Source organism: Palaemon carinicauda, unplaced genomic scaffold (genome assembly GCF_036898095.1).
Source record: "Palaemon carinicauda isolate YSFRI2023 unplaced genomic scaffold, ASM3689809v2 scaffold741, whole genome shotgun sequence".
Taxonomy (NCBI): Eukaryota; Metazoa; Arthropoda; class Malacostraca; order Decapoda; family Palaemonidae; genus Palaemon; species Palaemon carinicauda.
The window spans coordinates 22,501-47,998 of NW_027172029.1; the positions used below are offsets into that span (position 1 = coordinate 22,501).

Here is a 25,498-nt window from a genome sequence, read left to right on the forward strand (position 1 = left end):
GAGGTCATATTATTGAATATAATTGAGCCTCAAATTGATATAATAAATGAATTATGATCGAAACTTTCGAAGACTCACATTTTGTCTGAACTTTATGGCCGCCATGAAAGGGGATGAATAGTTAATATTTTAGTTAATTTATCGCAATAATTACTGTTATTTATTGAAATATATTTTATATTCTTGGTTGGCACCACCAATTTGAGTTTTATGTCTGAAGATGGAGATTAGAATATAATTTAATTAGCGTTCAATGTGATATTGAAAATGCCTTTGTAATTTGTAAAAACAGATCGGTTGTAAAATATCTTAAGTTATGAATGGAAAATCACATTGTACTGCCTTTGGCTTTGTATAAAGACGGATTTGACCTCCTGCATACATAGGAAATCGGAATTTCCTTCCTATTTTCTAGGCTGAGTAAGCCGTGGCCGTCGTACTACAAAACCTCTGCCTTTCGTTCTTACTTGTTACATGTTTTGGGTTTAAATCCAACCATCTCCATCTATCCCTGACCATGATCTCATCCACATTTGGCACTTGAGTAATCTCTCTTGTAGTTTCATTTCTAATCATTTCCAATCCTGCACTGCCATTTAACTCCCAATATCCTTCTGAGGGCTTTGTTCTCAAATCTTACTTGTTTACTTGTTTTGGGTTTAAATCCAACCCTCCACTGAAGTCGAGTGAACTACTTCTCGGGCGGGTCCATATTAATCATCTAACGAAACATTTTCATTATAACTTATACAATTCTTTGATTGTAGCATCTTCCAAATCATATGATCTTGTGAAAAGTAATGTCTTTAGTTTCTTCTTAAATTCAATTTCTCCCTTTAGGTCCTTCATTTCAGTTGGTAGTTTATTATAATGTCTAGGCGCACAGTAGCTAAAAGCCCTTTCACCAAATTTACTATTTGTTCTTGGTTCAGATAGCCTATGTTTGTCACTCATGTGTCTTGTGTTAACATTTGTTCCTAGTTTTAGTTTATTCAGGCATTCTTTTAGATATTTTGGTTCAGTATCTTAAACGTTAGTAAGAGTAGCTTGTATTCAATTCTCGCTTTTACTGGTAGCCAGTGTAACTTGATTAGTGCAGGGGTATTTCTTTCCCTATTGTGTAGTCCTTTTATTAATCTGGCGGCTCTGTTTTGTACTCTCTGAATTTTCTTCAGCTGATAATTTGGTAAGCCATAGAACAGTGAGTTGCAGTAATCAATTCTTGAAAATATGTGGTGATAAATGAGTATGGCCATAGGTTTTTCATCTAAGTATTTACTAATAAATGCTATGTTTCTAATTTGATAGTTACAATTTCTTACCATGTTATTTATATGTTCGTTCATTGTCAGTCTATCATCCATGATTACTCCAAGATTCCTGACAGATTTCTTTAGGTCAATGATCGATTGACCTATTTCAATTCTTTGGAAGCATTCGATTCTTTTTATATCTTTTTCATTTCCAAAAATAATACATTCACTTTTGTCTTCATTGAGCTTGAGCTTTTTTGTTAACATCCAAGCCTTAATGTCATTCATTATTTCATGTTTCTTTCTTTTAGCTTCATCAACTGATTCTATTGGGAAATAGAATTGTGTATCATCAGCGTATATTTTAAACTTAACTCTGTGAGTTTCAAGTATATTTGCCAGTTCAATCGTGTAAATTTCAAACAGGAGAGGACCTAGTACACTGCCTTGAGGCACCCGTTTGGTTAGTCTTCTTGTCTCAGATTCAACATTTGATATTACTACTTTAACTTTGCGCTTTTCAAGATAACTCACAAACCAGTCGTGTGCTCGTTCTACGATGCCCACAGCTTTAAGGTCTTCCATCAGATATGTATGTCTACAGTATCAAATGCTGCACTTAGATCAAGCATTACAAGAATGCAACACTTGCCATTTGTTATAATTTCTGTTATGTCATTTTTTATCGCTAATATTGTTGTTTCTGTGGAGTAATTTTCTCTGTATGCAGATTGATCATCAGGTATGACATAAGATTTTTTCAGATATTTCCAGGTTTGTTCGTGTACAGCAGTTTCAATAATTTTCGAAAAATATGACAGATTTGATATTGGCCTATATGAACTTAAATTGTCTGCATCACCTTTTCCTTTATACACAGGTTTGATACACGCAACTTTTTCACAATCAGGGAAAACTGCCTGTGTTAGACTCATTTTTCAATATTAACCTTACCCGGTGATCATATAGCTGTCAGCTCTGCTGCCCGACAGAAAAAACCTACGGACGGAATACGCCAGCGATCGCTATACAGGTGGGGGTGTACATCAACAGCGCCATCTGTCGAGTAGGTACTCAAGTACTCGATGTCAACACAGAACCAATTTTCTCTCTGTCGTGCCACCGGCAAGACCTACTGAAAACGCTCTTGTTTTCTGGATTGATTTTCACGTTATTTGGTGAAGTATTCATTTCTGGTTATTAGCTATCGCTGTGCAGAAGTTATCTTCAATACTTCCTTGCATTCTTTTGTTGGATTTTGGATTATTTGTTGATGACTTGGATAGATTTTGAATTCCCCCCTTTGACTAATTCAAGATGTCTGACCCTTCTCAAGTCCCCAAGTACAGGAAGTGTAGCGCTAGGGACTGTTCAAGGCGTCTTCCGAAGGCCTCTATCGATCCGCACACCATTTGTTCCAATTGTAGGGGTAAAGCCTGTCAATTGGAAGATCGATGTGAGGAATGCGTTGGGCTTTCGGAATTCGATTTTCAAGAATTCCTTAAATATGCACGTAGGCTAGAGAAGGATAGGATCAGGAGGAGTTCGTCTCGCTCAATTGATTTTTCCTCTCCCCATGCCCCACAACCTATTCCTTCCCCTGTAGTGGTTGCACCCGACCCCCCTGCTAGCTCTCATCAACCTTCAATGGCAGATATGATGCGTGCCATACAGGCTCTAGGTGAGAGAGTCGAGTCATTGGCGAATGACCGCAATCAACTCATGGCTGATGTCAGGGAGTTGAAAGGTAAAAGTGCAGTGGGAAGTGAAGTGAGTGTCAGTGCAGTGAAAAGTGTCAGTGTTACGCATGAGGGTGCGTCTGTTCGTGCCTGTCGTCCTCCCAGTCCGGGACCTCTTGCAAGCTCCCAAGCCCAGGGGAGAAGCAATGTCGTACGACCAAAGGGTTCGACAGGCTTTAATCAGCGGACAGACGTTCCCTCCGTGGTTTCGGACGTATCTTTCCTTGATCGTCCCACCCACAAGAAGACGAGTGAGCCCGTTCATTCCTCGTCTGCGGAAGAGGTTTCTCGACAGAATCGATGGACCAAGGTCTCACGGCCTCTTAAACGTAAGGTCCCTTCCGAGCAAGTCCAACGGCCCAGGTGTAGCCACTGGGTCAGTTCGGACTCGCTGCAGTCCTCCGACGACTGCACACCTCCTAAGAGAGGCAAAGTGGTACCGCAACAGGCAGTAACTCAGTCTGTTGCCGCACCCGCTGTTGTAGACCCTAAGTCACAACAGACAGTAACTCCGTCTGTTGCCGCACCCGCGTTTGTAGACCCTAAGTGGTCTTTGGTGCAGTCTATGCAGACTCAGTTAGCTGCTGTTATGCAGGAGTTTCGTACGGAGAAGGTTGACGCTGCACCCGTTAGCCTACAACCTACCACGGTTGTGCGCCCAGCAGACGCTGAGGCTGCCTGCTCCCACACTCCAGCTGTGAGAGCTCCTCCACCCATGCGCAGTCGACCCTGCCAGACGCATGCTGACGTTCACAGACGCACAGAACCCTCCGTTGCCGTTCGTGAGCTACCACAACAACAGGAGGGTGGAGTTAAGCTGCCGTGTTTTGACGCAGTGCGTCAGCCTCCGCAACCCACGGTGGTCTCCGCTATCCTTCCACAGTCGGGAGTAGACGCTTTGCGCACCCACTCAGCTATGGTTGTTGCCAGTTCTCAGACTGACCAACAGTGGCATGACGTTGGGTCCAGTGCAGCCACGCATGCACCCGTGCTGCCGGACTCAGCCGTCCAGCTCTTACCTACTCCGTTGCCTCTTCCTCCTCAACATTCAGACGATGGAATCTCTGATGATGACGAAGCTGCACATCTTGACGACCAACACTCGGACATCGATGAACCCAAGACCACGCCTCCATCCTTAGACTTTAGGAAAGTGCTTGCGCTGTTCAAGGATTTATATCCGGATCAGTTTGTGTCTGCAGCACCACGCTCACCTCCCTCTGAGTTCGCTTTAGGCATGCAGTCAGCAGCACCTGCCTTTACGAAGCTCGTACTCGCTCGCTCGTCCAAGAGAGCTTTAAGGGTACTGGGAGAAAGGTTGCAGTCCAAAAAGCAACTTGGGAAGACATCCTTCATGTTTCCCCCGGCCAAGCTTGCTTCCAGATCTAGCGTCTGGTATGCCACGGGAGAAGTTCTCGGCTTGGGAGTTCCTGCCTCTGCCCAGGGTGACTTCTCAAGCCTGGTAGACTCTCCCCGCAGGCTGGCTATGAGACGCTCCAAGATTTGCTGGACTCCTTCGGATATGGACCATCTTATGAAGGGAGTTTTCCGTGCATTCGAAGTCTTTAACTTCTTGGACTGGTGTTTGGGAGCGTTGAGCAGGAAGACCTCCCCTTCTGATAAGGAAACTTCCATTCTCATTATGTCCTGCATGGACAAAGCCATTCGGGATGGTTCTAGTGAGCTTGCGGCTTCTTTCGTGTCCGGGGTCCTCAAGAAGTGGGATCACCTTTGCTCCTTCTTGTCAGCTGGAGTCACCCCATGTCAAAAGTCGGAGCTTATGTTTGCTCCCCTCTCGAAGTGTCTCTTCCCTGAAGAGTTGATCAAGGAGATTGCCGCCTCCTTGATCCAGAAAGACACTCATGACCTGGTGGCGTCATCCGCACGCAAAGCCACCCCTTTACCCTCCGTGCCTAGACCCAGGATGGACACTCCAGCGTCAAGGTTCATTCCGCCCTTTCGTGGCAGAGCCTCCAGCAGAGGAGGTGCTCGTGCCGGAAGTCAACGTGGGAGCAAGAAGAAGGGTTCCAAGTCCTCTAGAGGCAGAGTCTGACTGCCACCTTCTTCAGACAGCAGTGGGAGCCAGGCTCAAGAACTACTGGCAGGCCTGGGAGAACAGGGGCGCAGACGCACAGTCTGTGAAGTTACTCAGGGAGGGGTACAGGATTCCATTCTTGCGCAACCCCCCTCTAGCAACAACTCCCATCGACCTCTCTCCCAGGTACAGAGAGGAGGACAAGAGATAAGCTTTACAGCAAGAGGTGTCTCTCTTACTACAAAAGGGAGCGGTAGTCATAGTCCGGGACCATCAATCCCCGGGCTTCTACAATCGCCTCTTCTTAGTGCCGAAGAAGACAGGAGGGTGGAGACCGGTGCTAGACGTCAGTGCTCTGAATGTCTTTGTCACAAAGCAGACGTTCACCATGGAGACGACAAAGTCAGTTCTAGCATCGGTCAGGAAGGAAGACTGGATGGTCTCGTTAGACCTAAAGGACGCTTACTTTCACGTCCCCATCCACCCAGATTCCCAACCTTTTCTAAGGTTCGTTTTCGGGAAGGTTGTATACCAGTTCCAAGCCCTGTGCTTTGGCCTAAGCACGGCACCTCTAGTTTTTACCAAACTGATGAGGAATATTGCCAAATTCCTGCATTTAGCAAACATCAGAGCCTCCCTCTATTTGGACGACTGGCTTTTAAGAGCTTCGTCAAGTCGTCGCTGTCTGGAGAATCTACAGTGGACTCTAGATCTGACCAAGGAATTGGGTCTCCTGGTCAATTTGGAAAAGTCCCAACTCGTCCCATCCCAAACTATAGTATACCTAGGAATGGAGATTCAGAGTCAAGCTTTTCGGGCTTTTCCGTCGGCCCCCAGAATCAGTCAAGCCCAAGAATTCATCCAGTCCATGCTGAAGAAGGACCGATGTTCAGTCAGACAGTGGATGAGTCTGATAGGGACGCTTTCATCACTGGACCAGTTCATCGCGTTAGGGAGACTCCACCTCCGACCCCTTCAGTTTCACCTAGCTGCTCACTGGAGAAAGGACAAGACGCTAGAAGCGGTCTCGGTTCCTATTTCCGAGAAGATGAAGTCTTCACTGACTTGGTGGAAGAACAACATTTTCCTCAAGGAGGGTCTGCCACTGGCTGTTCAGACCCCCGACCTCCTTCTCTTCTCGGACGCATCGGACACGGGCTGGGGTGCGACATTGGACGGTCGGGAATGCTCGGGCACGTGGAATGCGGATCAACGAACGCTGCACATCAACTGCAAGGAGCTACTGGCAGTTCATCTGGCCTTGAGAAGCTTCAAGTCCCTCCTTCTAGGCAAGGTGGTGGAGGTGAACTCCGACAACACCACAGCCTTGGCGTACATCTCCAAGCAAGGAGGGACTCATTCGATGACGTTGTACGAGATCGCAAGGGACCTCCTCACCTGGTCAAGAGATCGAAACATATCCCTAGTAACGAGGTTCATTCAAGGCGACATGAATGTCATGGCAGACCGCCTCAGCCGGAAGGGTCAAATCATCCCAACAGAGTGGACCCTTCACAAGAATGTTTGCAACAGACTATGGGCCTTATGGGGTCAGCCTACCATAGATCTGTTCGCAACCTCGATGACCAAGAGGCTCCCAATTTATTGCTCACCGATTCCGGACCCAGCAGCAGTTCACATAGATGCTTTTCTTCTGGATTGGTCCCATCTAGACCTTTATGCGTTCCCCCCGTTCAAGATTGTCAACAGAGTTCTGCAGAAGTTCGCCTCTCACGAAGGGACAAGGTTGACGTTGGTTGCTCCCCTCTGGCCCGCGAGAGAATGGTTCACCGAGGTACTGCAATGGCTAGTAGACGTTCCCAGAACACTTCCTCTAAGAGTGGACCTTCTGCGTCAGCCGCATGTAAAGAAGGTACACCCAAGCCTCCACGCTCTTCGTCTGACTGCCTTCAGACTATCGAAAGACTCTCGAGAGCTAGAGGCTTTTCGAAGGAGGCAGCCAGAGCGATTGCTAGAGCAAGGAGGACATCCACTCTCAAAGTCTACCAGTCGAAGTGGGAAGTCTTCCGAAGCTGGTGCAAGTCAAAATCAGTATCCTCAACCAGTACCTCTGTAACTCAGATAGCTGACTTCCTTTTATACCTAAGGAAGGAAAGATCCCTTTCAGCTCCCACGATCAAGGGTTACAGAAGCATGTTGGCAACAGTCTTCCGTCACAGAGGCTTAGATCTTTCCAACAACAAAGATCTACAGGACCTCCTTAAGTCTTTTGAGACCTCGAAGGAGCGTCGGTTGGCCACACCAGGTTGGAACTTAGACGTGGTACTAAGGTTCCTTATGTCAGCAAGGTTCGAACCACTTCAATCAGCCTCTTTTAAAGATCTCACTTTGAAGACTCTTTTCCTCGTCTGCTTAGCAATAGCTAAAAGAGTCAGTGAGATTCACGCCTTCAGCAGGAACATTGGATTTACATCTGAAACGGCTACATGTTCCTTACAGCTTGGTTTTTTTGCCAAAAACGAACTTCCTTCTCGTCCTTGGCCCAAATCGTTCGAGATTCCAAGCCTTTCCAATTTGGTTGGAAATGAACAAGAAAGAGTACTATGCCCTGTAAGAGCTCTTGAGTACTATTTGAAACGTACTAAACCATTACGTGGCCAGTCAGAAGCTTTATGGTGCGCCATTAAGAAACCTTCTTTACCTATGTCGAAGAATGCAGTTTCTTATAATATCAGACTTTTGATTCGAGAAGCTCATTCCCATCTGAATGAGGAGGACCATGCTTTGCTGAAGGTAAGGACACATGAAGTTAGAGCTGTCGCGACTTCAGTGGCCTTCAAACAAAACAGATCTCTGCAGAGTGTAATGGATGCAACCTATTGGAGAAGCAAGTCAGTGTTCGCATCATTTTACCTTAAAGATGTCCAGTCTCTTTACGAGAACTGCTACACCCTGGGACCATTCGTAGCAGCGAGTGCAGTAGTAGGTGAGGGCTCAACCACTACATTCCCATAATCCCATAACCTTTTTTAATCTTTCTCTTGAAATGTTTTTTATTGTTGTTTTTTGGGTTGTAAGGAAGGCTAAGAAGCCTTTCGCATCCTGGTTGATTTGGCGGGTGGTCAAATTCTTTCTTGAGAAGCGCCTAGATTAGAGGTTTTGATGAGGTCCTTTAGTATGGGTTGCAACCCTTCATACTTCAGCTCCTAGGAGTCGCTCAGCATCCTGTGAGGATCGCGAGGCTCAGTAAGGAAGACGTACTTAAAAAGGCAGAGTAATTGTTCAAGTCGACTTCCTTACCAGGTACTTATTAATTTTATGTTTGTTATTTTGAATAACTGCTAAAATGAAATACGGAATACTTAGCTCTTAATGTTAACATATATGCTGGTCTCTACCCACCCCCCTGGGTGTGAATCAGCTATATGATCACCGGGTAAGGTTAATATTGAAAAATGTTATTTTCATTAGTAAAATAAATTTTTGAATATACTTACCCGGTGATCATAAATTAAAGGACCCACCCTTCCTCCCCAATGAACCGAGGAGAAAATTGGTTCTGTGTTGACATCAAGTACTCGAGTACCTACTCGACAGATGGCGCTGTTGATGTACACCCCCACCTGTATAGCGATCGCTGGCGTATTCCGTCCGTAGGTTTTTTCTGTCGGGCAGCAGAGCTGACAGCTATATGATCACCGGGTAAGTATATTCAAAAATTTATTTTACTAATGAAAATAACATTTTTTTTTTTTTTTTTACAAGGACAGTTCTATACTCTTTTTTTTTCTTTTTTACGAGGACAGTTCTATATTCTTTTTTTTCTTTTTATTGCAAGGACAGTTCTATAATCTTTTTTTTCTTTTTTTTTTACAAGGACGGTTCTATAATCTTTTTTTTTTCTTTTTTTTTTCTTTTTTTACGAGGACAGTTCTATAATCTTTTTTTTTTCTTTTTATTACAAGGACAGTTCTATAATCTTTTTTTTTTTACAAGGACAGTTCTATAATCTTTTTTTTTTTTCTTTTTTTTACGAGGACAGTTCTATAATCTTTTTTTTTTCTTTTTATTACAAGGACAGTTCTATAATCTTTTTTTTTTCTTTTTTTTTACATGGACAGTTCTATAATCTTTTTTTTTTCTTTTTTTTTACAAGGACAGTTCTATAATCTTTTTTTTTTTTTTACAAGGACAGTTCTATAATCTTTTTTTTCTTTTTTTTTACAAGGACAGTTCTATAATCTTTTTTTTACAAGGACAGTTCTATAATCTTATTTTTCTTTTTTTTACAAGGACAGTTCTATAATCTTTTTTTTCTTTTATTTTACAAGGACAGTTCTAAAATCTTTTTTTTTCCTTTTTTTTACAAGGACAGTTCTATAATCTTTTTTTTCTTTTCTTTTTTACAAGACAGTTCTATAATCTTTTTTTCTTTTTTTTTACAAGGACAGTTCTATAATCTTTTTTTTCTTTTTTTTTTTACAAGGACAGTTCTATAATCTTTTTTTTTCTTTTTTTTACAAGGACAGTTCTAAAATCTTTTTTTTTTTCTTTTTTTTTACAAGGACAGTTCTATAATCTTTTTTTTCTTTTTTTTTACAAGGACAGTTCTATAATCTTTTTTTCTTTTTTTTACAAGGACAGTTCTATAATCTTTTTTTCTTTTTTTTTTACAAGGACAGTTCTATAATCTTTCTTTTCTAAGGACAGATCTATAATTTTCTTTCACAAGGACAGTTCTTTAATCTTTTTTTTACAAGAACAGTTCTATAATATTTTTTATTATTATTATTTTACAAGGACAGTTCTATAATCTTTTTTTTTATTTTACGAGGATAGTTCTGTAATCTTTTTTTTTTTTACAAGGACAGTTCTATATTCTTTTTTTACAAGGACATTTCTATAATCTTTTTTTTTACCAGGACAGTTCTATAATCTTTTTTTTACAAGGATAGTTCTATAATCTTTTTTTATTTTACAAGGATAGTTCTATAATCTTTTTTTACAAGAACAGTTCTATAATCTTTTTTTTTTACAAGGACAGTTCTATATTTTTTTTTACAAGGACAGTTCTATAATCTTTTTTTTTACAAGGACAGTTCTATAAAAATATTTTTCACACGGCCGTTTTTTTATTTTTTTTTATGTTTATTTTATTTACTAATATATTTTTTTAATAGTATGCCCTCTACAGTGAATGACTCAAATGCAAACTTGCATGATAAGCAGAGCCTAGTGACACTAATCCCTAGAGGCGATTGCATCATTGGAATATTGCTGAGTTTCGCTTTTATAGCTGACGTAACGGGAAAGATGTTGATCTCGGTTGTAGCAAGTTGTATGACCTTGATATTTTTGCAGAGTGAATTCTACTTGTTCGATTTGGCTTCCGTATGAGAGAGAGAGAGAGAGAGGTGGGTTTGAACATTCTTCAGACTTCTGTTCCTTTGAAAGAGAGAGAGAGAGAGAGAGAGAGTGAGATGGTTTAAAATTTTCTTCATTGTTCTGTTCTCTGAGAGAGAGAGAGAGATGGATTTAAAACTTTCTTCAGACTTCTGTTCTTTTGAGAGACAGAGACAGAGAGAGAGAGAGAGATGTGTTTAAAACTTTCTTCAAACTGTTCTGTTCTTTTGGGAGCTATTTTGTTATGAAATTATTTTTAATGCATTATTTTTATTATAAATGATCAGAACTTGCTCTTACTGAAGTTGAAATAGTTAGAAAAATTGTAATAATTTACGAACTCTACCCGATAAACGAAAATATGGCTTATAAGATTTATATAGAAGATATTTGTTTTAATGTTACTGTTCTTAAAATATTTAATTTTTCCTTGTTTCCTTTCCTCACTAGGCTATTTTCCCTGTTGCAGCCCCTGGGCTTATAGCATCCTGCTTTTCGAACTAGGGCTATAGCTTAGCAATTAATAATAATAGTAATTATTATTATTTATTGTTAATTGGAGTAAGAATCATAAATTGCTAATTTCCATTTAATAGATAAATTCTTGCTTGGTCTTAAGATATCTCGGTGAACGCAAGTTTTGACTCTTTGGACTTGTAAATCTTCTCTTTTGAATATTAATAAACGTTGCCAAATTTCCAAATCTGACATCAGAAACGTTTGTCCTGGGAAAGTAGTTCGGGACCGTTTCTATATGATTGTGCAAATTTACATTGATTTCTTTAACATTATAGTTTTAGTATACATATAAATATCTTTAATTTCATAGTTATATTATTATTATTATTATTGTTATTATTATCATATTATTATTATTACAACTACTACTAGCTAAGCTAAAACCCTATTGGAAGAGCAGAATGCTATAAGCCCATGGGCTCCAACTGGGAAAATAGCCCAGTAAGGAAAGGAAACAAAGAAAACTAAAATATTTTTGTTATTACTACTACTACTACTACTACTACTACTACTAATACTACTACTACTATTAGCTAAGCTAAAACCCCATTAGAAGATCAGGATGCCATAAGCCCATGGGTTCCAACAGGGGAAATAGCCCAGTCAGGAAAGGAAGCAGAATAGTGTGCCTGAGTGTATCCTCAAGCAAGAGAACTCTAGCCCTTGAGTGAAGAAGATTTTTTTTGTAATCCTAGTGCTGTCAGGTGTATGAGGACAGAGGGGAATATGTAAATAATAGGCCAGACTATTCGGTGTTTGTGTAGGCTGAGGAGAAAGAGCCGTAACCAAAGAAAGGGATCTATTGTTGTACTGTATGACTGATCAAAAGATTCCAAAACAGGTGTCTCTTGCTTGAGGGTACAGTCGGGCACCCGCTAGTCTATCTTATTTCTCTTCCTCTTGTTTTGTTAAGTTTTTATAGTTTATATAGGAGATTTTTATTCTGATGTTACTGCTCTTAAGATATTTTATTTTTCCTTGTTTCATTCCTCATTGGGCTATTTTCCCTGTTGGAGCCCCTGGGCTTATAGAATTCTGCTTTTCCAACTAGGGTTGTAGCTTAGCAATTAATAATAATAATAATAATATAGATATCTAACATATCCTGTTAAAAAAAACTTGAAAGTTAACAGCTGTTTAAGTGCTATTATTGCAAAAATCTCGTATTGATGTGTTTTTTAAAGCCTGTTTGGTGTTTGTTCGTATGTATGTTGTTCGTGTGTGTGTGTGTGTGTGTGAGCGGTTCGGCCAAGTATTGATTAAACTTGAAAAGCGGTATGGGCATAACTTGCCTGATTCCCTTAGGCCTATAACCGACAAAACAGAATTTTCTTTATACTCACCTCTCCCCCCACTTTTTTTTTTTTTTTTTTTTTTTTTTTTTTTTTTTTTTTTTTTTTGACCACTTTTACGTCTTCTGCTTTATCCCTTTTCGTATATCTGAGGCTAAAAAAATATTTCTTTTATTCCCACTGGTTTTGTATTTTGGAAAAGATGAAATTATATTTGACGTATGCTGTTACTGTCCGGCGGGTCTTTTGTTTGAGGCAATAGTCTCTCTCTCTCTCTCTCTCTCTCTCTCTCTCTCTCTCTCTCTCTCTCTCTCTCTCTCTCTCTCTCTCTCTCTCTAATTTATACATTTATTATCATTATTATTTTTATTATTACTTGCTAAGCTACAACCCTAGCTGGGAAAGCAGGATGCTTATAAGTCCAGGGGCTCCAACAGGAAAAATAGCCCTGTGAGGAAAGGGAAGAAGGAAAAATAGAATGTATTAAGAACAGTTATAACATTAGAATAAATATTTCCCATATAAACTATAAAAGCTGTAACAAAACAAGGTGATGTATTTATATATATATATATATATATATATATATATATATATATATATATATATATATATATATATATATATATATATATATATATATATATATAAAAATATATATATATATATATATATATATATATATATATATATATATATATATATATAAAAATATATATATATATATATATATATATATATATATATATATATATATATATATATATATATATATATATATATATATATATATATATATAAATAAATAAATTTCTACCTCATACCTGGGATCGAACGCTAGCCCCTTCTAATGAAAGTCCAGGTCGAAACCAACCATGTCACGAGAGCCTATAAAAGAAATTGGAACCTGACCGCTACCAGCTGTCCGAGGATTTACCTGGCGAGACATCAGTCTCTTACCAGCGAGTTTTACCCAATTTCCCGGGCCACCACGTGACACAATTGGTAGTAATTCATTCAAATTACCCCTAATGAGTCAATATGGATTAATATCAACACAACATCGTGTTCAAATAGAAATAAATTTCTACGTCATACCTGGGATCGAACGCTAGCCCCTTCTAATGAAAGGCCAGGTCGAAACCAACCATGTCACGAGAGCCCATAAAAGAAATTGGAACCTGACCGCTACCAGCTGTCCGAGGATTTACCTGGCGAGACATCAGTCTCTTACCAGCGAGTTTTACCCAATTTCCCGGGCCACCACGTGACACAATTGGTAGTAATTCATTCAAATTACCCCTAATGAGTCAATATGGATTAATATCAACACAACATCGTGTTCAAATAGAAATAAATTTCTACCTCATACCTGGGATCGAACGCTAGCCCCTTCTAATGAAAGGCCAGGTCGAAACCAACCATGTCACAAGAGCCCATAAAAGAAATTGGAACCTGACCGCTACCAGCTGTCCGAGGATTTACCTGGCGAGACATCAGTCTCTTACCAGCGAGTTTTACCCAATTGGGTAAAACTCGCTGGACAAGTAGCAGTAGATTGAGGGCGTTGTTACCCGGTCTTAGTCTGCGTGAATGAAAGAGTATGTCTGACCCTTACTTCTTTCTTCATTCTCCCCTCTCTAGGGGAAGCAGCATCCTGGTCCTCGCATAGCTGACCTCGACCTCTGCAGGTAACCCATGCTTCTTTGTGCTCCTAGTATTAAGCTTAATACTGTTGCGTCTCCCATACCCTGACGAGGTGGTATTGGGAACGTCCTATCCTAGAATTCCTATCTGAAGGTCTCAAGGTCAACTTCATAGGACGAGTCACACTCTCCTCCACACACTGCTTATGTAGGCCACTCGTTCCTAGCGATGCTGGGAACTTGTGAGGTACAGGGGCTCCGTCTCTCTAGTGCTGCTCACTGAGGGATCGAGCCCCCGGGCAAGCCGAAGTCAGTAAGGCTGGGGACTTTCCACCCTTCCTAAGGGGTAAGTCACCCAATGTAAATAGCGTGGTTTGTATTTCGGTTACGGAACAAATGACAATTCGAAGATAATTTGTATTTTTCCTACCCATACAAACCTTAGCTATTTACACATATGTGCCCGCCATCCGTGACCCCCAAGTCAAGTCCTACCACTAAGTGAAGTGAAGCAAGTCACCGGGGTGTGGGGGGGGGGAGGGGTAGCAAGCTACCCTTCCCCTAACCCCCGCTAACTAGCGCGGGGGTAATTAACCCTCGTTAAAACTATTGGCTCGTCATTTCAGCTGCGCTAAAAGGTAAATCCAATGTAAATAGCTAAGGTTTGTATGGTTAGGAAAAATACAAATTATCTTCGAATTTGTCATATCAAGGTATTCTGGGGGGCTACTTAAGGGCTATATAAAAAAACTTAATAAACAAATTTGAAACTTGCTTAAATATTTTTCATAACATCCAAACCTAGCTTTTTTTTTTTTTTTTTTTTTTTTTTTTTTTTTTTTTTTTGACACAATCCATAATTCTTTGCAACGTCGACCCACGACAGCCCTTCAAAGCAGATTACTCAGTGATGAAGGTTCTATAAGCAAGGGTGTGAATGCTCCAGGAGACTTTCACAACTTCCTGCAAGATGTGACCCTTATTGGACAAGTAGCAGAAGGTTGAGGGCATTGTTACCTGGTTTCAGTCTGCATGAATGAAAAGGTATGAATGGCTCTTTTTCTTTTCTTCATCCTCCCCTCTTATGAGGAAAGCAGCAGCCTGGATCCTCTGCACAAGCTGACCTCAACCACTGCGGGTAAAGCACACTCCCTTGTGTACCTAGTATTGTGTCAATACTGTTGTGTCCCCATACCCTGGCGAAGTGGTAGTGGGAAAGTCTTGGTCCAACAGTTTTCCCTTCAAAGTCTCAGAATAACTTTCACCTTGACAGTCACTGCTTATCTCAACACACAGCTTACATAGGCCGCAGACCTTGCATAGCAAGGTTTAGCGAGGTGTAGGAACTACTTATATTTGGTACCAACATATTCGATACAAGGAGCCCCCATGTAAAGCCAAAAAGCCGGATTGGCAGGGACGTCCACCCTCCTAATTGGTGAATCACCCCTAATAAATAGCGTAGGTTTGAATTCCAGTTACGGAACAAATGATAAATTCGTAGATAGATGATTTGCATTTTTCTTAACGATACAAACCTTTAGCTATTTATACAAACTTACTTGCCAACCCTATCGCCCTTGAAGTCTTACCTCCAAGCAAATTGAGCGAAATCACAGGTGTGTGAGTGGTAGCAATCTACCCCCCGCTAACTAGCGGGATGGGTAGTTATCCCTCACTAAAATTTTAATGGCTCATCCTTTCAGTTTCACAGAAAGTAATACCCCTAATAAATAGCTAAAGGTTTGTATTGTTAGGAAAAATACAAATTATCTACGGATTTGTCATGTATGCGGCCCACTCTTCACTGACTATAATGCTACCTGGCCGTATATACCATTGAATAAGAGGAATTACTGTTGCAGCATCTCTGTGGAGTTTTGATTAGTGGCGCTGCAGAAAAGAGTGTGAACAAGTAGCATATGTCACAGTGGTATTTATTCTTTTTCAATATTAATCTTACCCGATGATCATGTAGCTGTCAACTCTGTTGCCCGACAGAAATCTACGGTCGGGATACGCCAGCGATCGCTATACAGGTGGGGGTGTACACAACAGCGCCATCTGTGAGCAGGTACTCAAGTACTTCTTGTCAACAAGAACTCAATTTTTCCTCTGTCGTGCCATCGGCTAGACCTACTTGGATACGCTGTTGATTCTGGAGTTATTGTTCACGATTTGGTGATGTATTTGCTCTAGAGTTTAGCCTTCGCTATTCAGGAAGCTTTTTCATTAGCTTAGCAAGCTTTTGGAATTAATTTGATTTAATTATGGTGACGAAGAGAGTATGAACTCTCTTTCACTTTTAAATGGCCGACCCTTCCCTTAGACGGAAGTGTTGGTGTCGAAGAGAGTTTAGACTCTCTTTCTTAATTTTGCTTAACAAAGTTATAGATTTATTTTATATCTCTCCGCCTTTTATAGGCCTCTTCGATTAACTTCCTTTTATTATAAACTTATAAAATTAATTTTTATGTTTGTTTATATGCGACCTTTCCTAATAGTAGGCGGTCATTACTTGGAACCGAAGTTAATTAACATTGAGCTCGTCATATCGTTTTTCCTGTTAAGATTTTATGCTATTTTAATTTTAATGTTTTTGAAAGAATTTCTTTGATAGTCTCGTACTGTTTTCAAAGTTGAACTAACGTTTTGTTTTGTCTCCGCAGTTGTTGACGTTCAGAACGTTCAACTTGCGCTCTTATCGTTACGATAGAGAGAGAGTATTTACGGTTTCACGTTGCAGTAAGAGTAAACCGATTCTAGCGTTTTGTTCATTCTTTCTTAGCTTAAATGGTTTTAATTCTAATAAAGGAACTTTTTATTTGGGAAATCTTTCAGTTTTTTTCCTTTAACAAATAATATGTTTTAACGATATATATAATTGGGCTCATCTCTCAGGTTCTAAGTCAAGAGAGAGAGAGAGATAGAGACGGAGGGAGAGAGAGGAGGATAAACGTTTCGTTCAAGCGGGTAACGTTGTTATCGTTTTTGCTCTTCTCCCTAGTCTCTTTAGGGGAAGAAGGTAAAACGTTTCTAGAGTTTTATTCTTGTTCCCAGACTTTATGCGGTGAGAGATTTTAAACGTAGTTTATTTGATCTAGTGTTTAGTCTCTTTTCCAGCCACTGAATTCTTTATCTTTCATTATGTTTTTTCTGTTACATTGTAATACTGTTATCGCAATTACTAACTTTTAATGAAGGATAGGATTGCGTGTTTCAGGTACAAACCACTTAAAGTTTCGAGTTCAGTGAAATAAGTGCAAACAGAAAATCAAAAGTGATAAAGTGATAAGCGCAAAGTGTTACAGTGTTGCGTTCGAGGGTTCGTCTGTTCGTGCCAGTTGTTCGCCTAGTCTGGGACCTCTTACAAGCTCCCAAGCCCAGGGGAGAAGTAATGTCGAAGGACTTATGGGTTCATCAGGCCTTGATCGACGAACAGACGTTTCCCTCCGTGGTTTCGGGTGTATCTACACACGTTGCCGACGTGATCACCCCACCCACACAAAGACGAGAGAGCCCATTTATTCCTCGTCTGCGGAAGAGGTTTCTCGCAGAAACCATGGACCAAATCTTGCAGCTTTTAAGTGCAAGTCGGTCCCTTCCGCGCAAGTCCAACGGCCTAGGTGTAGCCACTGGGTCAGTTCGGACTTGCTGCAGTACGACAACTGCACACCTCCCAGAGAGGCAAGGTGGTACCGCAACAGGCAGTAACTCCGTCTGTTGCCGCACCAGCTGTTTTAGACCCTCAGTCACAACGGACAGTAGCTCCGTTTGTTGTTGTCTTTCATAGACCCTAGTGGTCCATGCTGCAGACTATACAGTCTCAGCTTGCTCCTTCATACAGGAGTATCATGCTGGAAGGTTGACAATGCAGCCTGTTAACCTACAACCCGCCGAGGTTGTGCGCTCAGCAGATACTGCGGCTGCCTGCTCCCACCCTCCACCTGTGAGAGCTCCACCTCCGATGCGCAGTCCACCCTGCCAGACGCATGTTCTTGCTGCGCCTCCTGCTTTCATGCGTGATCTGCCGCATCGGGAGTTGCCGGGTTCCAGCTCTATGCGGCAACCTCCTCAACCCATGAGGCAGGAGCCTCATGCTATGCGGCATCCTCCTCAACCCATGAGGCAGGAGCCTCATGCTATGCGGCAACCTCCTCAACCCATGAGGCAGGAGCCTCATGCTATGCGGCATCCTCCTCAACCCATGAGGCAGGAGCCTCATGCTATGCGGCATCCTCCTCAACCCATGAGGCAGGAGCCTCATGCTATGCGGCAACCTCCTCAACCCATGAGGCAGGAGCCTCATGCTATGCGGCATCCTCCTCAACCCATGCAGCATGAGCCTCATCCCATGCAGCATGAGCCTCATTCCATGCAGCATGAGCCTCATCCCATGCAGCATGAGCCTCATCCCATGCAGCATAAGCCGCATGCCATGCAACATGCTCTGCATACCTTACAGCATGCTCTACATATAGCATGCTCTGCATACCTTACAGCATGCTCTGCATACCTTACAGCATGCTCTGCATACCTTACAGCATGCTCTGCATACCTTACAGCATGCTCTGCATACCTTACAGCATGCTCTGCATACCTTACAGCATGCTCTGCATTCCTTACAGCATGCTCTGCATACCTTACAACATGCTCTGCATTCCTTACAGCATGCTCTGCATACAGCATGTTCTGCATACCTTACAGCATGCTCTGCATACCTTACAGCATGCTCTGCATACCTTACCGCATGCTCTGCATACCTTACCGCATGCTCCTCAATCACACATCTTTGGTTGTTGCCAACTCACAAGACTGTCAAGCAGTTTCATAACGTTGCCTTCTGGTCTGCTGCTTTTGCACCAGTGAAACCCTCACTGAGAGAACTTAGCTTTTCTCGGATATGGTTCCTGTAGATGAGAAAGTGCTATTCTCCCTCCTTCTGATATTCCCTTGAGGACTCTGTCATTTGGAGAGGAGCCTTAAGCTGCTTAGCCTCCTATGGACTTTTATTTAAGCATAACATGCTTCCAGGGAGGGTAATGGTTCCGCTTCAGTCGCTAACCCCGTCTGTTGCCACACCTGCTCCCATAGACCTTGAGCTTTGTTGCAAGACATGCAGTCCAAGCTTAGTCCTTGTTAGAGGATTTTTGTTTACGGAGTCAGTGTGTCACTGGGAAGACGTTCAACAACCAGCAGAGGTGACTTGTTGTGACGCAGTGCGGCAACCTCAGCAACCCGATAAGGAGTTGTCTGTACTACCCAGACAGTCTAGACAGTTTCGGGTTGTCGCTGTACTTCCTCGCTTCCCCATGGTTGACAGTTCACAGACTGTGCAGCAGTACCATGATCTTGTGTCCGGCTCCGTCAGACGACTGGCTTTTAAGAGCTCCCACAAGTCGTCGCTGTCTGGAGAATCTCAGATGGACTATGGATCTGACCAAGGAACTGGGCCTCCTGGTCAATTTAGAGGAGTCCCAGCTCGTCCCATCCCAGACCATTGTCTACCTGGGTATGGAGCTTCAGAGTCGAGCTTTTCGGGCTTTTCCGTCGGCCCCAAGGATCTACCAAGCCCTAGAATGCATCCAGAGCATGCTGAGAAGGAACCGATGCTCAGTCAGGTAGTGGATGAGTCTAACAGGGACACTTTCATCGCTGGCCCTGTTCATCGAGTTAGGGAGACTCCACCTCCGCCCCCTTCAGTATCATCTAGCTGCTCACTGGATAAAGGACATGACGCTAGAGACGGTCTCAGTTCCTGTTTCCGAAGAGATGAGGTCTACTCTAACGTGGTGAAAGAACAGCTTTCTTCTCAAGGAAGGTCTACCTTTGGCTGTTCAGAAACCCGACCGCCGTCTCTTCTCGGACGCATCAGACACGGGCTGGGGTGCGACTTTGGACGGACAGGAATGCTTGGGAACATGGAATCAGGAGCAAAGGACACTTCACATCAATTGCAAGGAGCTGTTGGCGGTTCATCTGGCCTTGATAAACTTCAAGTCCCTCCAGCTTAACAAGGTGGTGGAGGTGGACTCCGACAACACCACAGCCTTGGCTTACATCTCCAAGCAGGGAGGGACTCATTCGAGGAAGTTGTTCTAGATCGCAAGGGACCTCCTCATCTGGTCAAAAGATCGAAAGCTCACGCTGGTAACGAGGTTCATTCAGGGCGATATGAATGTCATGGCAGATCGCCTCAGCCGGAAGGGTCAGGTCATCCCCACAGAGTGGACCCTTCACAAGAATGTTTGCAGAAGACTTTGGGCCCTGTGGGGTCAGCCAACCATAGATCTGTTCGCTACCTCGATAACCTAGAGGCTCCCGTTGTATTGTTCTCCGATTCCAGACCCAGCAGCAGTTCACGTGGATGCTTTTCTGCTGGATTGGTCCCATCTCGACCTGTATGCATTCCCGCCGTTCAAGATTGTCAACAGGGTACTTCAGAAGTTCGCCTCTCGCAAAGGGACACGGCTGACGTTGGTTGCTCCCCTCTGGCCCGCGAGAGAATGGTTCATAGAGGTACTGCAATGGCTGGTCGACATTCCCAGGACTCTTCCTCTAGGAGTGGACCTTCTACGTCAACCTCACGTAAAGAAGGTACACCCAAACCTCCACGCTCTTCGTCTGACTGCCTTCAGACTATCGAAAGACTCTCAAGAGCTAGAGGCTTTTCGAAGGAGGCAGCCAGAGCGATTGCCAGAGCAAGGAGGACATCCTCTCTCAGAGTTTATCAGTCTAAATGGGAAGTCTTCCGAAGCTGGTACAAGGCCAATGCAGTTTCCTCAACCAGTACCACTGTAACCCAGATTGCTGACTTCCTGTTACATCTAAGGAACGTAAGATCCCTTTCAGCTCCTACGATCAAGGGTTACAGAAGTATGTTGGCAGCGGTTTTCCGCCACAGAGGCTTGGATCTTTCCACCAACAAAGATCTACAGGACCTCCTTAGGTCTTTCGAGACCTCAAAGGAACGTCGGTTGTCCACTCCAGGCTGGAATCTAGACGTGGTCCTAAGGTTCCTTATGTCATCAAGATTTGAACCTCTCCAATCAGCCTCTTTTAAGGACCTCACATTAAAAACTCTTTTCCTCGTGTGCTTGGCAACAGCTAAAAGAGTAAGTGAGATCCACGCCTTCAGCAGGAACATAGTTTTCACATCTGAAACGGCTACATGTTCCTTGCAGCTCGGTTTTTTGCTAAAACGAGCTTCCTTCACGTCCTTGGCCTAAGTCGTTCGAGATCCCAAGCCTGTCCAACTTGGTGGGGAATGAACTGGAGAGAGTACTTTGCCCAGTTAGAGCTCTTAGGTACTATCTAAAAAGGTCATAACCTTTACGAGGACAATCAGAAGCCTTATGGTGTGCTATCAAGAAGCCTTCTCTTCCAATGTCTAAGAACTCAGTTTCTTACTAAAGCAGGCTTCTGATTAGGGAAGCACATTCTCATCTGAAGGAAGAAGACCTTGCTTTGCTGAAGGTAAGGACACATGAAGTGAGAGCTGTGGCTACTTCAGTGGCCTTCAAACAGAACCGTTCTCTGCAGAGTGTTATGGATGCAACCTATTGGAGAAGCAAGTCAGTGTTCGCATCATTCTATCTCAAAGATGTCCAGTCTCTTTACGAGAACTGCTACACCCTGGGACCATTCGTAGCAACGAATGCAGTAGTAGGTGGGGGCTCAGCCACTACATTCCCATAATCCCATAACCTTTTTAACCTTTCTCTTGAATACTTTTTATGGGTTGTACGGTCGGCTAAGAAGCCTTCCACATCCTTGTTGATTTGGCGGGTGGTCAATTCTTTCTTGAGAAGCGCCGAGGTTAAAGGTTGTGATGAGGTCCTTTAGTATGGGTTGCAGCCCTTTATACTTCAGCACCTAAGAGTCGTTCAGCATCCTAAGAGGACCGCTACGCTCAGTAAGGAAGACGTACTTAATAAAGGCAGAGTAATGGTTCAAGTCTTCTTCCTTACCAGGTACTTATTTATTTTATGTTATTTTTTAATAACTAATAAAATGAAATACGGGATACTTAGCTTCTTTGTTAACATGTATGCTGGTCTCCACCCACCACCCTGGGTGTGAATCAGCTACATGATCATCGGGTAAGATTAATATTGAAAAATGTTATTTTCATTAGTAAAATAAATTTTTGAATATACTTACCCGATGATCATGAATTTAAGGACCCACCCTTCCTCCCCATAGAGAACCAGTGGACCGAGGAGAAAATTGAGTTTTTGTTGACAAGAAGTACTTGAGTACCTGCTCACAGATGGCGCTGTTGTGTACACCCCCACCTGTATAGCGATCGCTGGCGTATCCCGACCGTAGATTTCTGCCGGGCAACAGAGTTGACAGCTACATGATCATCGGGTAAGTATATTCAAAAATTTATTTTACTAATGAAAATAACATATTGGCGCACAAACCAGAAATGCACCACCCAGGAGCTTGTGATCCATTGTCGTGTGATTAGCGTTTTATTCTCCTCCAGGAGTAGACTCTTGCACCCGAGAAAGCACATGCTAGGAGAAAACGACGTATTGATGATAAGCCTCCCAGAAGAGCATAGACGCACTTCTCCATCATGCGCACATCCAGTCCCTTTCCTCACACCATTGGAAGATCCTGGATGTGCAAACAAGAGGCACCCATCAGAACTTCATATCTTCACTTAGCAGTTAGGGGAGGACAGTTTTAAACGTATGAGGGACACACCTCACCCTATATGCTCTAGGGCAAGGGCACAGATGCTATTATCACCACTGAAAGCACCAAGGTTCAGGGGAAAGTACAGACACACTCCCATTAAAATAGTTTATCGCTCCGATAAGCAGATTACGCCAGAGAGAGTGGCACATAAGAGGTGTCCAGTAATCCTTGTAATCCCATTCTTCTGATACCTATATAATTCTGTTAAATTATTAATATTGTTTTAATGATTTTAGTTTTCTTAAGATATTTCATCTTAATTTTATATTACTTCTATGTTGTTTTTAACACTTCTAGAAGGCTAAAATTACTGGCTTACAGTACAAAATGCACTCATTGCACAGTCTTCACGATGTTTACAACGACCCCGAACCTCTTGGAAGAGGCACCAAGATCGGTAATTGCTAATTCACATCTCCACCCCTTCATTTTAGAGGCAAAAAGGTGAGGGATAGGAAAGCCATGTATTCCTGAAGGAAGAACACTTGTCTGTCTCCAAGAGACGCGCTTTTTTGACTTGTGGTACAACGGCCCCACCTCAATCAGTGGCTGAAAAGCAACCGAGGCTTGCCTCCCTAGGGCACTGAATCGCAGGAGCCTGTCGAGTAATGCCCTTGGAGCCGACTTTGAACGAGTCTAAGGAAGAGTACAGTAGTCACCTTTTGCTGGGATGGAAGCCATTTGTATGGAAGCAACCGCAATGTCAGCCTTGCAGGCGACTTCCTGGAGTGACCAGTGGTCCGGTACCATGTCATATTTTGTGTTATCTGGGGATCTAATTGATCCTAAAATGCTCTTTGTTCCAACACGGTTACTTACCCAGCCACAGGCCCAGGGCAACAACGAGGATGCTCCATAACACAAAGCTAACACACCAAGAGACACAAGGATGAACGGGAAAGTGAAAATGAAAACACGTGGGCAACACGTGGTAAGCACAAAGGATCGGGGGACACGTGGGTCGCACAAGGTAAGAGAGAGCGCGGCGAGATGTTTATCGCGACGCAACCAGAAACTTACTGGCGATTCGACCTGAGCTAGCATGTTGCCTGACCCCAGGGTCGCCTCGGGGCACGTACCACACTGCCAGAGGTTGTCCCCGTAGAAAACGGGAAGAGGGAGATAAACTATACAAAAAGCTGGTTGGTTAGGTAGAGTTAACCAGTAACTCCTAAGAAGGTAGTTCTAGGTAAGTATGTTAGGAAAAATACAAATTACTTAAAAATTTGTGATATATGAGGAACTAGTTCTTTAGGGGCTGAAAGCAGTGGAGTTTTTAGTGCACCAGTGGGCCTACCTGTGGAGAAACTGGATACTGTACTAAAATGCAGGTACGCAGGTATTGTCAAAGTCGCGTGACAAGTTAGTATTCTGGAGAAGTACTCCACTGAAGTGGAGGAGTGGGATAAGGCAAGTTGGGTCTCTCCTCCTACAGGAGACCCGCTACCTTTTAGCAGCCCCATCCTCAGCTGCAGAACCGATGCAGTTGCAGGAGAGAGTGAGAGAACGCTATAATGACCCTTGAACCTACAAAGGACCAGTAGAGGTGGTCCAGACCTTTTGCCGAAGACCTCCCAAAAACAGGGGAGGAGGAGGCAGGATGTAATGCTCCCCCTGCCTCCTACAGGCAACTACCATTAGCGCTACTGCCAGCACCTTGTTAATTTCTGCATCAGGCGTTTCCAGATTTCGCCGAAATCATACCCAATACTAAAGGACTTGGTTTTGTATAGCTAGGAAAAATACAAATTAATTTTAGAATTTGTGATATTAAATGTGCAGAATGCATAATATTTTCAACCTTGGAGTCAGAGGACATATGGTACACTAAAGTTATCAAAATAATTTAGAATTTTGTGTTTTTGTATGTATCAAGAGTAAAAATAACCATAACACAAAAAATGTTAAAAGCCTTGTGACAATTATCGTGTATTAAAGAATTGTGGAAATAAATTTTGACGTGAATTTAAAGCCACCTGTGATATCCACAAAGTTTTTCTTTTACTATATTTTGACATATATATCTGGTAGAGACATCATGGCTATAATTTGTCCACCTTTGATATGGTTATTCTTAACAGTATCTTGTTCTTTGTGATCTCATTATCATTCAGTAATAGATATTTTTTCTGTATAAACAGCTAGTATGTTAATTAAAATACAATATACAGTATTGTAAATTGTACCTCATCTATTAGTTTTGATGTATGCATTAAAGTTTTACTTATATACTTTTCATTCTTTAGGGAGGCACCGACTACAGTATCAGCAATCATGGCCGGATGTTCGTGTCGTAATCAAGACCAACACGATGGCTTCATCCCCCAGCCAGTTTTCTGGCATTCCTCAATCCTGACTTTGTCGTACCATCTTCCTATACTCTAAATGAGGTTAGAATGTGAGTCAGTATTGTATTTTAATGTTGTTACTCTTTTAGAATATTTTATTTTTCCCTGTTTCCTTTCCTTACTGGGCTATTTTCCCTGTTGGAGCCCCTGGGGTTATAGCATTTTGCTTTTCCAACTAAGGTTGTAGCTTAGCAAGTAATAATAATAATACTGGATTAATGACAAAAGGCCAGAAACTATCATAAGAACCTTTATTGATGGGTGGGTCACATTTTTGGAGCACCATGTAAAATACTTTCTGATAATGGTGAAGAGTTCCTGAATGATAAAATGAGAAGAATGACTGGAATGTGGAATATAAAATTGTTGGCAGCAACAGCAGAATTACCATGGAGCAATGGATTGTTCGAGAAAACAGTTGGGATCCTAAAAAGAAGTTCGAGGAAGATGTGAGTTGGCCAATAGCTTTGAGATGGGTGGTATGTGCAAGAAACTGTTTAGTAAATAATGTAGGACTTTTGCCTAATCAGCTAGTTTTTGTGGTAGAAATCCTGCTCTACCAAACTTAGTAGGGGAAGAGACTTCAAATC

At 42.3% G+C, this 25,498-nt stretch overlaps 1 long non-coding RNA gene across 4 annotated transcripts in view; it reads left to right on the plus strand.

Moving 5' to 3' along the window:
• The window catches only part of LOC137637439 (uncharacterized), a 52,468-nt gene that overhangs the window by 125 nt on the left and 26,845 nt on the right, over positions 1-25,498 (plus strand). For 3 of the 4 annotated variants that reach the window (XR_011043628.1, XR_011043630.1, XR_011043629.1), the window contains exon 2: positions 24,807-24,958. This is a non-coding gene — a long non-coding RNA (uncharacterized lncRNA). The remainder of the gene's footprint in view (positions 1-24,806; positions 24,959-25,498) is intronic. The other variant, XR_011043631.1, reaches the window with a different exon arrangement.